Here is a 13519-nt window from a genome sequence, read left to right as displayed (position 1 = left end):
AATGGGTGCTTCCATTGTCATCCACCCTACAAGGGTGTGACAGCCAGCTTTGGAGCCAGTGGTTCAATTAGCATAGACCAGTGTTCTTCAGCCTTGGGGTTGGGACCCCATTGGGGGGTCAAAGCCTCAGTTGTGGGGTCATGGCAACTTACTGGAATGAAAAAGGTTGAATACCACTAGACTAGAGCACCACTAAGTAAAAGGGAAAGCATTTGGATATCCCTTCAAGTACAAGGCGAGTACACAGTTGTGTCCAAGTCCTGTCCAAGTTCTCAACAATTGTGCTAAAAGAGCTTTCACTAGCGCCAGGCTTGATGGTAAATTTTTCTGCTGTCTCTAATAAGAATATTTGGTTACAGCGAACAGTGCTGGGAGGGCACAAGGGGTGTGCAGGGAGTAGGCAGTGATGGACCAGGGAGTGGGCAGATAGGATCCCAGGAGGGGGTTGGGACCAACAACAGGTTCCCAACCTATTTATTTATTGGTGTCATGGCACAAAAAAAGGTTGAAGACCACTGGCATAGACTGATTGCCTGAATCTAACCGTGGAATTATGAGTGCAGCTAGGGCTGGGTTTTTGTTGCTAATGATTTTGTTTACTCAAATCAGGAGTTCCCAGGATGTGACTTTTGTTCAAAGGTTCAAGTGTGCTGTGCAAGCAAGGTGCGGCCACTCATGGAATTCTCCAAGAAACAAAAAGCCAGCCAAGGCTTCTTCCAAACCTACCTGCTAGAATGTGTGTGGGGGTGGTGCGGTGGCAGAGATTGCTTTGGCAAATAAAAAGTGTGCCCTTTCTCCAGGCGTGTAGAATTTGAGGCCTCTTGTTATCAGTCCAGCTGGTACTGACCTGGGTCATTCTCCCCTGAGAGGCACCCAGCACCATGTATGCATGTATTCAAATATGTAATGCATCCAAATAAAATAAGCAGGTTGTTGGACAACACTGAAGATAACTTTGAGACTGTTGAAAGCCACCTTCCCCTTGCTGTTTATATAAAACTAACTCAAATCAACTTTCCTTAGGCCAGACCAAGTGCATGTCTAGTTTGACCATTAAATCTAATTTGGCTGTATAATCCTAGATATGATGGCAGATATTGTTTATGTTTAAATGGTTTTGTTCCTGTCTCAAGGTCCCATTCTGGAAGGGGACTGTTGTTCAACCCTGTGGCATGCATTTATACCTGGATACCTTGATGAAGTGAGTGTCATTAGTATGCTGATGACATCCAGTGCTGCTGCTTCTCTTCAGCTGATTCAGGTGGGCAGTGAAAGTGTTACCAGTGTCTGAGATGTGGACTGCATGAGGGCCAGGAAACTGAAATTCAGTCATTTTGAGATGTAGGCACTATGGTTGGTGTGTAGTTCATCTGGCCAGGCAGGTGGTTGTTGAAGTATTTTGGATAAGGCTGCACTGTCCTTAAAGCGTAAGGTGCGCAGTTAGTGGATTCTGATAGATTTAGCTTTGCTTGCCATGGGAACTCAAATGACAGCTGTGGGATGAAGCATCTGCCACCAGCTGTGGTCTCTTCTGGACAGAGAACTTGGCTAAAGTCATCCATGCTCTGGTTACCTCCAGATTAGACTACTGCAATGCACAATGTATGTGGCTGCCTTTGAAAGCTGCAGTTAGTGCCAAATACAGTTGCTAGGTTACTAACTGGGAACAGCTGATGGGAATACATCTTGCTAGCTGCTGAGTCTTTCCAAAACATAATCTGAAGTGCTCGTGCTTTCCTTCAAAGCCCTGTGCAGTTTGGAGCCCAGGTATTGGAGCCAGGTACCCAGAACCTGGCAACATGCCAGAGTAATCTTTGGAGGCCCTTCTAACAAAGTTAGAGCAGCACCCAGCAACAAAGAACAAAGCACCCTGTAAGACAGAAGTGGAGATGTGGGGTGGAAAATTTTCCTGAAAGCCTGTATTGTTGGCTAGCATTTGGAACCCTTTCTGAAGTGAGATCATCTTCTGTTTTCCCCCACCCACATGCAGCAGACTACAGGTGCCGGGCTCAGAATTGCACAGGAAAGGAGGAAGCAGCATAATCTGGTTTCTGATTGGTTTGCCTTTACTGTGATGGTGTCCAGTGGCATAGCTAGGTAATCTGACATTCGGGGCTCAAAATTTTTTGACACCCCATATGACATAATTATTTAATTATTAATTAATTATTAATTCATTCATTCACATTTTTATACCACTCTTCCTCTAAGCAGCTCAGGATTTGTAATGAATAATAATAATGGCCGGAAAATAAATGCAGTGACTATTTCCCCACAAGCAAATGGATGAAATTCTGCATCAAATGGAATATAACATGATGGTATTATTCCTAAAAGCAATGATTTCCAGAATTTGGTCACTAGGGTGTCACCCCCACCCCACCCCAAGAATGTCTAATTGACCTTTTTTGAGTTAAAGCAGTGGTTCTCAAACTTTTAACACTGGGACCCACTTTTTAGAATGACAATCTGTCCAGGACCCACTGGAAGTGATGTCATGGCTGGAAGTGACATCATCAAGCACAATAAAATAAATAATTATAAATATTTAAATTAAAGAAAAATAATTAAATAAGTGAAAGCCAGCCCTGTTCCACCAAGGGCGCAATCCTAACCCCTTATATCAGTGCTTTCCAGCACTGGTATAGCGGTGCTAATGGGACATGTGCTGCATCCTGCAGTTGGGTATCACTCACAGAGGCCTCCTCAAAGTAAAGGAAGGTTTGTTCCCTTACCTCAGAGCTGCATTGCTGTTATGTCAGTGCTGGAAAGCACTGACATAAGGGGTTAGGATTGCGCCCCAAGTGAATTTTCTCTGTAGCCTGCCTGCAAGAACACCCTCCCCCCAAAAAATATCAGTGAGATTTTCAGCCCTCCCCAATGCCCAGTTCAGTGTAAATTCTTATAGTTCAGGCATAGCACTATCAGGACACACCTGGCTTTACAAATCTAAAAACAAATAAAATTGACCTTACCAGCTGATGCCTCTGTTTTATTCTTTGGGGGGGATGCTGCCTTCTGGAGCGTTTGTTGAGCTCCACTTTCATCAGATTGGGACCATGCAGCTAGCCTTGCATTCCCCTTTGCCTGACTTGACCAGGAGCCAAGGCACGTTTGCTTACTTGTGAGTAAACACAAATATGTGGCTTACTTTCGCTTTCCATAGGGCTCAATATATTCACCAGCTTGGAGGGAGGGACTTCCTTCTTGGGTGTCTTTGGGGGGCTGCTTTCATTGGATAGGGACCATTCTGGTGTCATTGGATTCCTCTCAGCCTGCCCTTTCCGACGAACTATGACAAGTTCCCCTATTTGCAAGGAAACGTGCAATATGGCTCAATTTCATTTTCCATAGGGTTCCATGCATTTTTTGGTTTCTGGTTTTTTGGCCATAACATTTGATGGAAAGGAGATAATTCAGACCAGCTTTTTTGATTTGCATTCTGCTAGAAATTCCACATCCAACGGTATATAGCATGATGGGGTTATTCTGAACCTCCACGATGTGGGGGCATGTGTGGTGTCACCCCACCAAGGGTGGTACCCAGGGTGGACCACCCCTGTCCCCTGCTCCCCGTTTTACTTTACGGTCAGTGTAAAGTAAAGGCATTCATGTAGGGCACCAAGCCCTGCACGAACAGACAGGATCCGGTGGAGCTGAGCTCCACCAGACCCACCTCCTGCCTCCCCACTCCCTCCCCTGGCACGCCTCCTGCCTGCCTTCTCTCCACCCTCCCCACGCCTCCCCCCTCCCGGAACATCCCCTCCTTGCCCCTGCTTACCATGCCGCGGCTCAGTGGTTCATGACTGCAGAGCAGAGGAGGACGGACATCCGCCTGGCACTAGTACAGCACTGGCACTAGCCTAGCACTGGGCTGGCACGGGCGCTGGCCCGGTGGTAAGCCTCGCAGATGTGTCTTACGGCACGTTTGTGACAGTGCTGAGCTCAGGATTGAGCTCTGAGTCCACTCCTATCTGTGTAGACATTCTCTTCATTCTGTTTCTGGGTCAAAGTTTTTGATATCTATAGATGGTTCTCTGTCCAGAAGTGAACGTAATCCAGTGATAGTAGGTTCCCAGATATGTGAGGAGATGGATGGTTTCCGTGTGCCACTTTTCTGTATGACAATGGATTGATGACCTTGCAATCTAGGCCTGTGTGTTTGTCTGTATTTATATTTCTATTTAGTATTTTTTAAAAATTAACGTTGCTGTAATAAAAACCCATGTAAAGAAAAGTAGCCATTGTAAAATTTCCAGAGCAATGGTTTGGCAGTGTCAAAGTGTCTTGTTAAAACAATAGTCTTCTGTTCTATATTTTCCTGGAAAATAATTTTATATATTGATCTGCCCTGTATGGTTTTTTATTGTTATATAACACTGGTGCTGATGAAGCTTCTGTTGGAAAGACTGTACGTTGAGCACATACTTTGAAGGTGGGAAGTCACATGTTCAGTCCCATTTTATGAATGAATGGCTTTATGTCTGACTTTCCCTGACATTTGTGGGACCCAAGGTGGCTAATAACATGTTAAAAAATAAATGCAAGTATCAAACACTAACATTACAAATTTACAACTTATAAAATTATACCTATATTTTCAGCTAGTTTGTTTTCACTAATATTTTTTATAATTATACTTTACATTTATATTAGGCATTTCAAGAGTTAGCTACATTCTCTTTATAATCTTATAATAGCCCTCTCAGGTGTATCATCTCCATATTGCAGATTGGCAGTGAGGGAGTGAACAATGATTTGCATAAGGCCACTGATGAGTTTTTGTAGCTGATGTGAAATTTGTCCCATAGATCAAATGCCTCATAGTTCTCACTTGCTGGTGCTGTGCCAACTCACTAACAGCATAATGTTATCATCGACACATAGGCTAAGGTAGAGTTGCCATATGGATTTATTTTCATTTAGCATATTAAAAGCATATATAAAATATGCAATAAGTATATTAGAAGCATTTTTTATAGTTGCCTCTAGGGTAATTAACTGAGGCATATTTTACATGTAGGAAATAATTTGAATTGGCTGTTGTCTACATCTTATATCGGATCCTCAGTGAAGAACTATTTAGAAATGGCAACCACAACATTTTCAAACTCAATGTAATTCAAATGGAAAACTGTCCAGAAAAAAAATCTGACATTCATACATATTGTTCAAAATGTTTTCCCTTATAAATGTGATGATTGGGTAAAAAGACGTTAAAGGGTACCATTAATTGGATTTATGAAGCTTGTAGGCAGGATTGCTATCTTGCAATCCAGACACCAGATGTAGCTCTTTAGGACTCCTTATGAAGCAGTACACAAAATTACAGTTCCTCCACTCCTCTGAGAATCTGTTGTCTGCTACCATTTTCTCATCTGTTGTGGTGAGCAGATATGCAACACATCAGTTTCGGGGGGAATTGTGGAGTCATCAATGCATTGTTTCCTGCTTTAGCAGAAGACTTAAATGGATATGAGATGACAACCGTATTGGTGAGGGGGGGGGCCTGTGGTTGTTGCAATAATGAATAATGTAAATTTTAAGTTTAGAAAAGCCCTTGTATAAGTCCAAAAGAATGCTATTGTGGTTAAATTTTTAACTCAACAATACTGTACTGCCAGATGCAACATTTTTCTTTTGAAAAGCAAGAACTGTGCTTGAATAAAGGACACAATCATTCAGAATGGTAGCTAGATTGGTAGATATTTTGTGATGGTCTGTAAGCATTTTGGAATTGATCCAAAAGTTTATCAGATGATGTGCTACTGATGCTTCTTTGGTATCTGATGAACTCCAAGTTAGGAATTGTTCCACCTTCCTTTGCACTGAAGGCATAACAACCATGGATCTCTTTAACAGATAGCAACATCTTTCATTTTATTTGTTAGAATTAAGGGAATGAAAGTTATGAATCAATGCAGTAGTTCTGATAATGGCTGGTAACGAAAAGTTTACAGTGATTTAAAAATCAAATAGCATAAGATTTAGTTTGCAACTAATATTTGCTGGCTTGATTTCAACAGAAGCCTGTCTTGCAATGATGCAGTCAGTATTGCTGAGTTGTTGGCAGAGTGTAGGAATGGATAACAGATCTTTCTCTGACAGGAAAAGAGTCTTATAACTGAGTAATCCAAGTGATTCCTTATAGCACTTAGTTCCAGTCAATTCAATATTTGTTCAAAGTTTTCTAGGTAAAATTTACTACTGCTAAGTTGCTTGTATGTGCTCTGAAACACCAATTTTTGAGTTGCCTTATTTATTTGCTAACTGAGCTCTTGTCATGGAGATCCCTTTAAATAAATCAGTGGCACTCAGTGGCATACCAAGGTCATTTGGCACCATAAATTTTTGGCACCCCCTGTGACAAAATTATTTTCAGCTATAGTCACGACATGAAATGAATAATAATGGCCAGAGAAGAAGTGAAAGCGCAGCAATTGCGCTCCACCTTCGCAAAACCAGAAGTGGAGCACAATTGCTGTGCTTTCACTTCTGAAGACATGGGGAGCCCTGTAGACGCTTGCGCAGGGCTCCCCGCACCCCAGGGAGGTTGCAGGAGGCTCTGGTAAGTCCAGCCAAGCCCCTGCAGCCCATTAGCAACACAATCCTGGGGATTGCATAGCTGCCTCCCCCCTGCCTCCTCGTTGCCCCTGCCCCTTAAGGGAGAAGAGGCCAGGGCCTTCAGGCTGGGGCATTGTGATGCCCCAGTTTGAAAAGCCCTGACATGTGGCATTGTAAAGCTGATTTATTATGTAAAGGGGATTTTATTATTAATATAGTTACGTTCCATGATTTTACTTGTGGTTAAATGATGATGTTATTCCCCCCAGTCCTCTTTTGTTTAAAGGTTTAAATATGCAAATAAGGGCTGAACTTGGCTTTTTCAAGGGCACTTGCAGGTCTGCTTCCTGCACCCACGTTATAAATAGTCTCAATCAGAAAGTTGTGAGATTGCCCCAGCACTATGTGAAGAAACTAGACTTCTGACTTTTCAGAGGGAACAATGAAAATTTTCCTATAGAGTTGTCAGCACATAGGTGACTAAGGGCCCAATCCTACCCAACTTTCCAGTGCTGATGCAGCTGTACATTTGGCATCCTGCAGTGGGGGGGGGCGCAGTCATGGAGGCCTCCTCAAGGTAATGAAATGTTTGTTACCATACCTCAGGGCTGCATAGCGACTGAATTTGTGCTGGAAAGCTGGATAGGATTGAACACTAAATATCAGGACTCTAACCTAGCCTTTTCCATGACATACTAATTTTCTATATGGGTGTATGGAAACATATTCAGTCATGTGAGCCCCCCCCCCTTTTGATGTAGTACAGTTGAGAAACAAGTTACCACCTCACCTGCTGTTTGAGAGAACTAGGCCTTAGCAATGGCTACAAAGGAGCAACAATCTCACTTTCTACCTCCTTACTGGCATGTCTGTTATAGGTTCCCATGAGCTTTGACTGTGGCTTCACGGACCACAACTTTTATTGTGAGGCAGAACAAATGGATGTTGAAGAGGCTTAGGGTGCAATCCTAACCAGGTCTACTCAGAAGTAGGTCCTATTTTGTTCAGTGGGGCTTACTCTCAGGAAAGTATGGTTAGAATTGCAGCCTTAATGTAGTAGTCATCCTAGTATGCATTTATAATATTTTTATCCTACCATTCCCCTTCCAAGAGAGAGGTTCCAGAGCAGCTTACAATGATCTAAATTCTAAATCTTTAGAACAACAGAAACAAAAAAAGCAAATTTTGCTAGTCTACCCTTCTTGTATTGAAAATCTCTGTTTAGGTCTGGCTGAGAACAAGAAACCAGTATAGGAGAAGGGGAGACAATAGGCCTAACCTTTGCAGAGCCAAGAATGCCACTTGTTCCATGTGAGGCAATTGAGCTAGCAATTCTAGACCAATTTTGAGGCATAAACTGGGGGGGGGGGAACTGTAGGGGTAAAAATTCACTTTATATGACAATTCCAGTAGCCAGTCTTCTTACAATTGGAGTCTGTGAATGCTTAGTGTCCTATCTCATGGGAAAAACTGTCAGTGCAAGCTATGTCTTTAATACAGATGCATGCTGGTATGCAGCAAGAATACAAAAGTGGTAGAATGATATGAGTCAATACCTTTTTCTTCTATCATACAAGAAAAAAATTATATTGCATATGTTGAGAAATGGTGATTTCAGAATCCTAGTAAAAGTTGCAGTAACAAATAGCATAAATATAATATACCCAGAAATTGTGTGTTCATAAAACTATGACTATGCCAGTTAAAAAAAATCAAACAAAAAAACTACCTAATACCAGCTTAGGAAGTATAGTAGGAAGTATAGTAACATCTGATATATCATGCAGCCCAGTAATGATTAGAACTGGCCTAGCAACAGTTACATATGCAGCTTTAACAAAATCACAATGGTATGATAGGCACCTTTCAAGAATCACAAAAACTAAAGTTTTAAAGACCACAATTATTCGTACTTTGCTATATGGCTGCGAGACCTGGACTCTAAAGAAACATGATCAATAAAAAATAGACAACTTTGCCACCGGCTGTTAACACAAAATAATGAAAGTTACGTTAGGTGGAATGATGGAGAAATAAAGATGCATGAATCCAAGCAGATGAAAACCCACCTTCAGTGCAGGTTTTGAAATCTAGGTTGTGCTGGTTTGGTCATATACTGCATATGTACAACTCTCGTCAATTCAAGCAAGCGTATAATGCCAAAAGTTCTGGAAAAAGACCAAGAGGAAAACCAAAGACAAAATTGCCTAATAACATCCTAGACAACTCGGAATATGCAAAATGTGGTTTACAGCTGCCATTGTCAAGATTGCATGGGATGACTTAATATTATCAAGGATGCTGCTTCATTGTTTCAATTGGAACTTGTTTTATAACATGCCTGTTGACAACATGCGGAGAGAGAGAGGTTCATTTCCCACCATGGCCTTTCATCCACAATCAGCTAATTAACTCCCAAACTGGCTTTGAATTTTATTACTAATAAGATAGATTTCTACCATTATATCTCTCAAACAATATAGAATCCAGAAATACAGCAAACTGCAAAAAACTAAGATAGCCAAAGTCTCTTTAATATCAGTAGGACTCAAAACCCCATCCTAATAATGTGAATTTAGCTTGAGTCACAGTGGGTTTACTTCTTGCTGAGGGCTTAACTTTTTAGTATTGGCATAGTGTGTGAATATGTAGAGTTATTTTGGAAAGTAATGACAAAATAGCTGTCCTATGTTGTAGAAGAGTCTGACTGGACTAGCTCTATGGTTCAGGATGTAGTTTCAGCCAGAGACAATTGGTTGCTTCTGCATGCTTGTAAGCTGGATATGAAGATGGTGACTTTCCCCCACAGATCAGATGTTCAGAAGTACACTGGCTGTGCACGTGGACATTTCAACTTCCATGTAACTCTTATGGCTAATATCTGTTGATTTATGATCTACCCTCCATGAATTTTCTAATTCTTAAACATCTACATGCTAAAGATGCCAGCATTATCAGCAAAGTGGAAAGCAGTACCATACACATTACCTGAAAACCTGTACTGTACTAGAATCTGTGGACATAGCCTAGATTTAGCTGTCCAGTTCGGAATTTTTTATTTCAGGTCAGTTTCTTGTTGGTGGCCTTTCAGTGTTAGTTGTACATTGCCTGAAAAAAGACAAATCAGCTGCATAATTATGTAATACTTGGAGCTTATAAAATATTTTTTGTAACTAAGTAGAAGTGGATGATTTTATGATGGCTGGTTGCTATAAATGAGTAACACACACCAAAGTAGTGCTACTTTAACAAGCTTACTAAATGCTATAAAAGTGACGGGTAAGAGAAGATTTATTACAAAACACTTAAGTTGCCAACATGAATATTGTGCTGCTGGTAAATGAGGTGATTCGAAGGTAGACGGGGACTGAGATCATTGCTTCACGGGAAGATAAGAAATATATCTCTGCAGAGCAGTATATCATTCTGGTGAGAGTGCAAGCAAATGTATCTGGCTATAGTTTACCATGGAAAACATCAGAAACAGCAGTGCTGAAAGTGACTGGGGCATCAGAGTGTAGGATCTGGGACTGTTACAAGTAATAGAACTGATCTTTGAGGAGGAGCTAGAACTGGAACTTGAAGCCTAGGAGAGAACAGATAGAGAAACTGCACCATTGTCCAGGCAAGGTCCAGTTGCCTGGTCTGCAAAATTTAATTCAAAGCCTGATCTCCCTTACTAGAGATTTTTTGAGGTGTTGGTGTTGCAACTATTTTAGAAGCAGAGGATGAAGGAGAACTTCTGGCTGCTATTTATTATTATTAACAGTATTTATATACCGCTTTTCAACTAAAAGTTCACAAAGCGGTTTACAGAGAAAAATCAAATAACTAAATGGCTCCCTGTCCCAAAAGGGCTCACAATCTAAAAAGATGCAAAGGAATACCAGCAGACAGCCACTAGAACAGACAGTGCTGGGGTGAGGTGGGCCAGTTACTCTCCCCCTGCTAAAAAGGAGCACCCACTTGAAAAAGTGCCTCTTACCCAGGGGCACTGCTTCCAGTCTTGGATGGTTTACTTAAGATTCACTAGTAGAGTCTACTGAAGTATATTTTGGAAAGTACATCTATTACATATGTGTTGTCCATCCCCTGGGTAGAGCCAGGGAGCGGAGCCTCAGTTATGACTTTGTGTGGAGAGAAAGCCCAGACGGAGAGGCGAGAGACACGAGAAGATGTAAAGAGTGGTCTGTAAGCTCTGTTTAGTTTGGTTAAGACTTTTACATTCATTGGAAGGGCTGTTACATCACAGTCACCTTCCTGCAAATAAGTCAATAAAGTTCAGCATCAAAGATTAAGTTGTGCCTGGCGTCTTTGTTACCTCACAAAATTAGCAAGAGCTGTGCCGGAGTTGATCCTGTTTGGCCCCTCCTAGGGTGGTGGCAATGGAACTCCGGTGCTGGCCCTGACACCCTTGGCTGCGGTGCCCGAGTTGTTCTCCCACTGTAGTGGAGGTATACAGAGTCCAGGTGTTGCTCTGCTGCCTGGGGGTCAGTTGGGATGACCGCACGGTGTGTGTGTGTGTGTGTGTGTGTGTGAGCATTATGAGCTCATTCTTACAAAATGTACATATAGTGCTCTATAGCACTATATTACAAAAGACAAATGTTCGAAACTTCAGTGGTTGACATCTAGTTTGCAGACAGCTTCAAGTATCTAGAAATGATAAGGCATTTCTGTTCTATAACATCTACTTCATCTTAATTCTGTATAGGTAGAACTATGTATTGTAAAGCAGAAGTGCAGAAATCAGATGTACTATAGTGACAGACTGACTAGTGAATTGGGGCTTCCCCGATTTAAATTTTACCTCTGCAATGAACTGGATGGCCTAAGGCAAGCCATTCCCCCTCAGCCTTCTTTGTGTGCAGCATGGGAATAATACTTTACTCACTTTACAGGATTGTCTTAACAACAACAGAATAATACTAATGAAGTGCTAAGCAAGGCATCTCAAGAAAATTTATATACACAGTGTCAAATTTATTATGCTATAATTCATTGTGTTTGTGTGTGTGCACTGTATATGGTGTACGCAGAAGCAGTTGCTTGACCCAGTTAATAAATTAGTTAATGAATTATACCAAGAGCTTGAAATGTTTCCCATTGGTGTCTGTACACCACTGACATCAGTAAGGGATCTGAAAACATCCACCAATTTGTGTGGAACTGTCCCAGCATACATTTCTTCAATTGCTTACATTAGATGTTCAAGAATTGCACATTTTCTACAATGAAGCACAGTAACTCCCCTCCCTCTGATCCACAGTTTCACTTATCCACAGTTCTCAAATTCCTCCCTCCCCCCTTTGCATTTATGATTAACCCCTCTTCAACAATGTAACAATATGAACAGGAAGGGGAGACTTCGAGCATCAGCAGTGCTTGGCTACCAGCCCCTTAGAAATGCTAGGATCCAGGAACTTGGAACAGAAAAAGAACTAGGTTGTAGAAAGTGCATAGTCCTTTAAGGAATACATGGGGAACAAGATCAGTGGACAGTTATTGTCAGTTGCTTTGGGGTGAGATGAATGGTCTGTGGTTCTCACCTCCACTCTTTTGAAAATGCCCACCACGGTTGTGGTGAAAAGTTAGGAAATGAAAATCTTTATAGACCATGGCCAGTAAACCTGAACAGTTCTGATTGCAACAGTAATAGTACCAGCCATGAAAGCCTTAGATTATTTGTCTAACCACTCTTTGTTTGCAAATGTTTTGCAAAAGGATGCTTTTTCTTCATTTGCTTTGGAAAAGGAAGCAGTAAGCAAGAACTTAGGGCACAATCCTAATCCACTTTCCAGCATTGTCATAAGGGCAATGCACCTCCCAGATAAGGAAACAAATGATTCCCTTACTTTGAGGAGATCTCCATGAGTGCCCCCCCAACTGCAGGATGCAGCACACGTCCCATTGGCACAGCTGTGCCAGTGCTGGAAAGTGGGTTAGGATTAGACTCATCCATGCTAGACTCATACACGCTAGAGCAGTGGTTCTCGCACATTTAGCACTGGGACCCACTTTTTAGAATGAGAATCTGTCAGGACCAGCTGGAAGTGATGTCATGACCGGAAGTGACATCATCAAGCAGGAAAAATTTTAACAATCCTAGGCTGCAATCCTACTCACACTTACCCGCGAGTAAGTCCCATTGACTATCATTGTTAAAAGTATATACATAGTAACTTGTTAAAAGTACAGGTCTGTAACATTTCCCCAAAAGCACTCACATACCATGGTAGCATCAAATCTAATATATTAAAAATAAAATATTGAAATGAATGGGGACCCACCTGAAATTGGCTCATGACCCACCTAGTGGGTCCCGACCCATAGTTTGAGAAACACTGTGCTAGAAGAACGTTAGAGGAGGTAACAGGGAGAACACTAACAGGAAGCAGAGCCTAGCATTCTCACTATCTGTTTCCTCTGCTATCCACTTCCTGTTAGCATTCTCAGTATTGTCTCTTCTAGCAGCTATGAGTCTAGGTTCTCTCTGTCCAAACCAAGTCTAGGTTTGTGGTTCCAAAGTAAAAGGAAGAAGAAACTGCAAAGCATTTTGCAAACAAAGAGAAACAAGTCTGGAATTGATGGGGGATGGGAGGATTTGAGTAGGGTTCACTACTATCTGTGGTTTTAAGTATCCCCAGAGATATGGGGGACACACACACACCTGTATGTATGAATTAGAGCCCAGTAACACATGTGCACATTTTTTGAGACACCCTGTGCAAATGTTCTATTTTTGGAAGGGATCATAGCCCATTCCTAGAGCATCTACTTTGTATGCAGAAGTTCTGAACTGCAATCTCAAGATAGGAAAGAGAAAAAATCCTCCCTGAAACCCTGGAGACCTACAGGCCATCAGAGTCAACAGTACTGTACTGAGCTACATGAATCAAGGCTCTGACTCATTAGAAGGCACTTCCTATGACTAAATAGTTCAGATCAATCCTGG

The 13519-nt window shown here is 41.7% G+C and overlaps 1 protein-coding gene across 32 annotated transcripts in view; it reads left to right on the top strand.

Annotated features, from left to right (window-relative positions):
- SORBS2 (sorbin and SH3 domain containing 2) overlaps positions 1–13519 on the top strand; it is a 327753-nt gene that overhangs the window by 117755 nt on the left and 196479 nt on the right. The window contains exon 3 of one of the 32 annotated variants that reach the window (XM_066631532.1): positions 1134–1261. The exons of the other annotated variants lie outside the window; for them this stretch is intronic. The gene's annotated coding sequence lies outside the window, so the exon portion shown is untranslated. The remainder of the gene's footprint in view (positions 1–1133; positions 1262–13519) is intronic. 32 annotated transcript variants of the gene reach the window in all.

Source organism: Tiliqua scincoides, chromosome 6 (genome assembly GCF_035046505.1).
Source record: "Tiliqua scincoides isolate rTilSci1 chromosome 6, rTilSci1.hap2, whole genome shotgun sequence".
Classification (NCBI taxonomy): domain Eukaryota; kingdom Metazoa; phylum Chordata; class Lepidosauria; order Squamata; family Scincidae; genus Tiliqua; species Tiliqua scincoides.
Note: the sequence above shows the minus strand (reverse complement) of the source record. Positions and strands in the feature narration are given on the sequence as shown.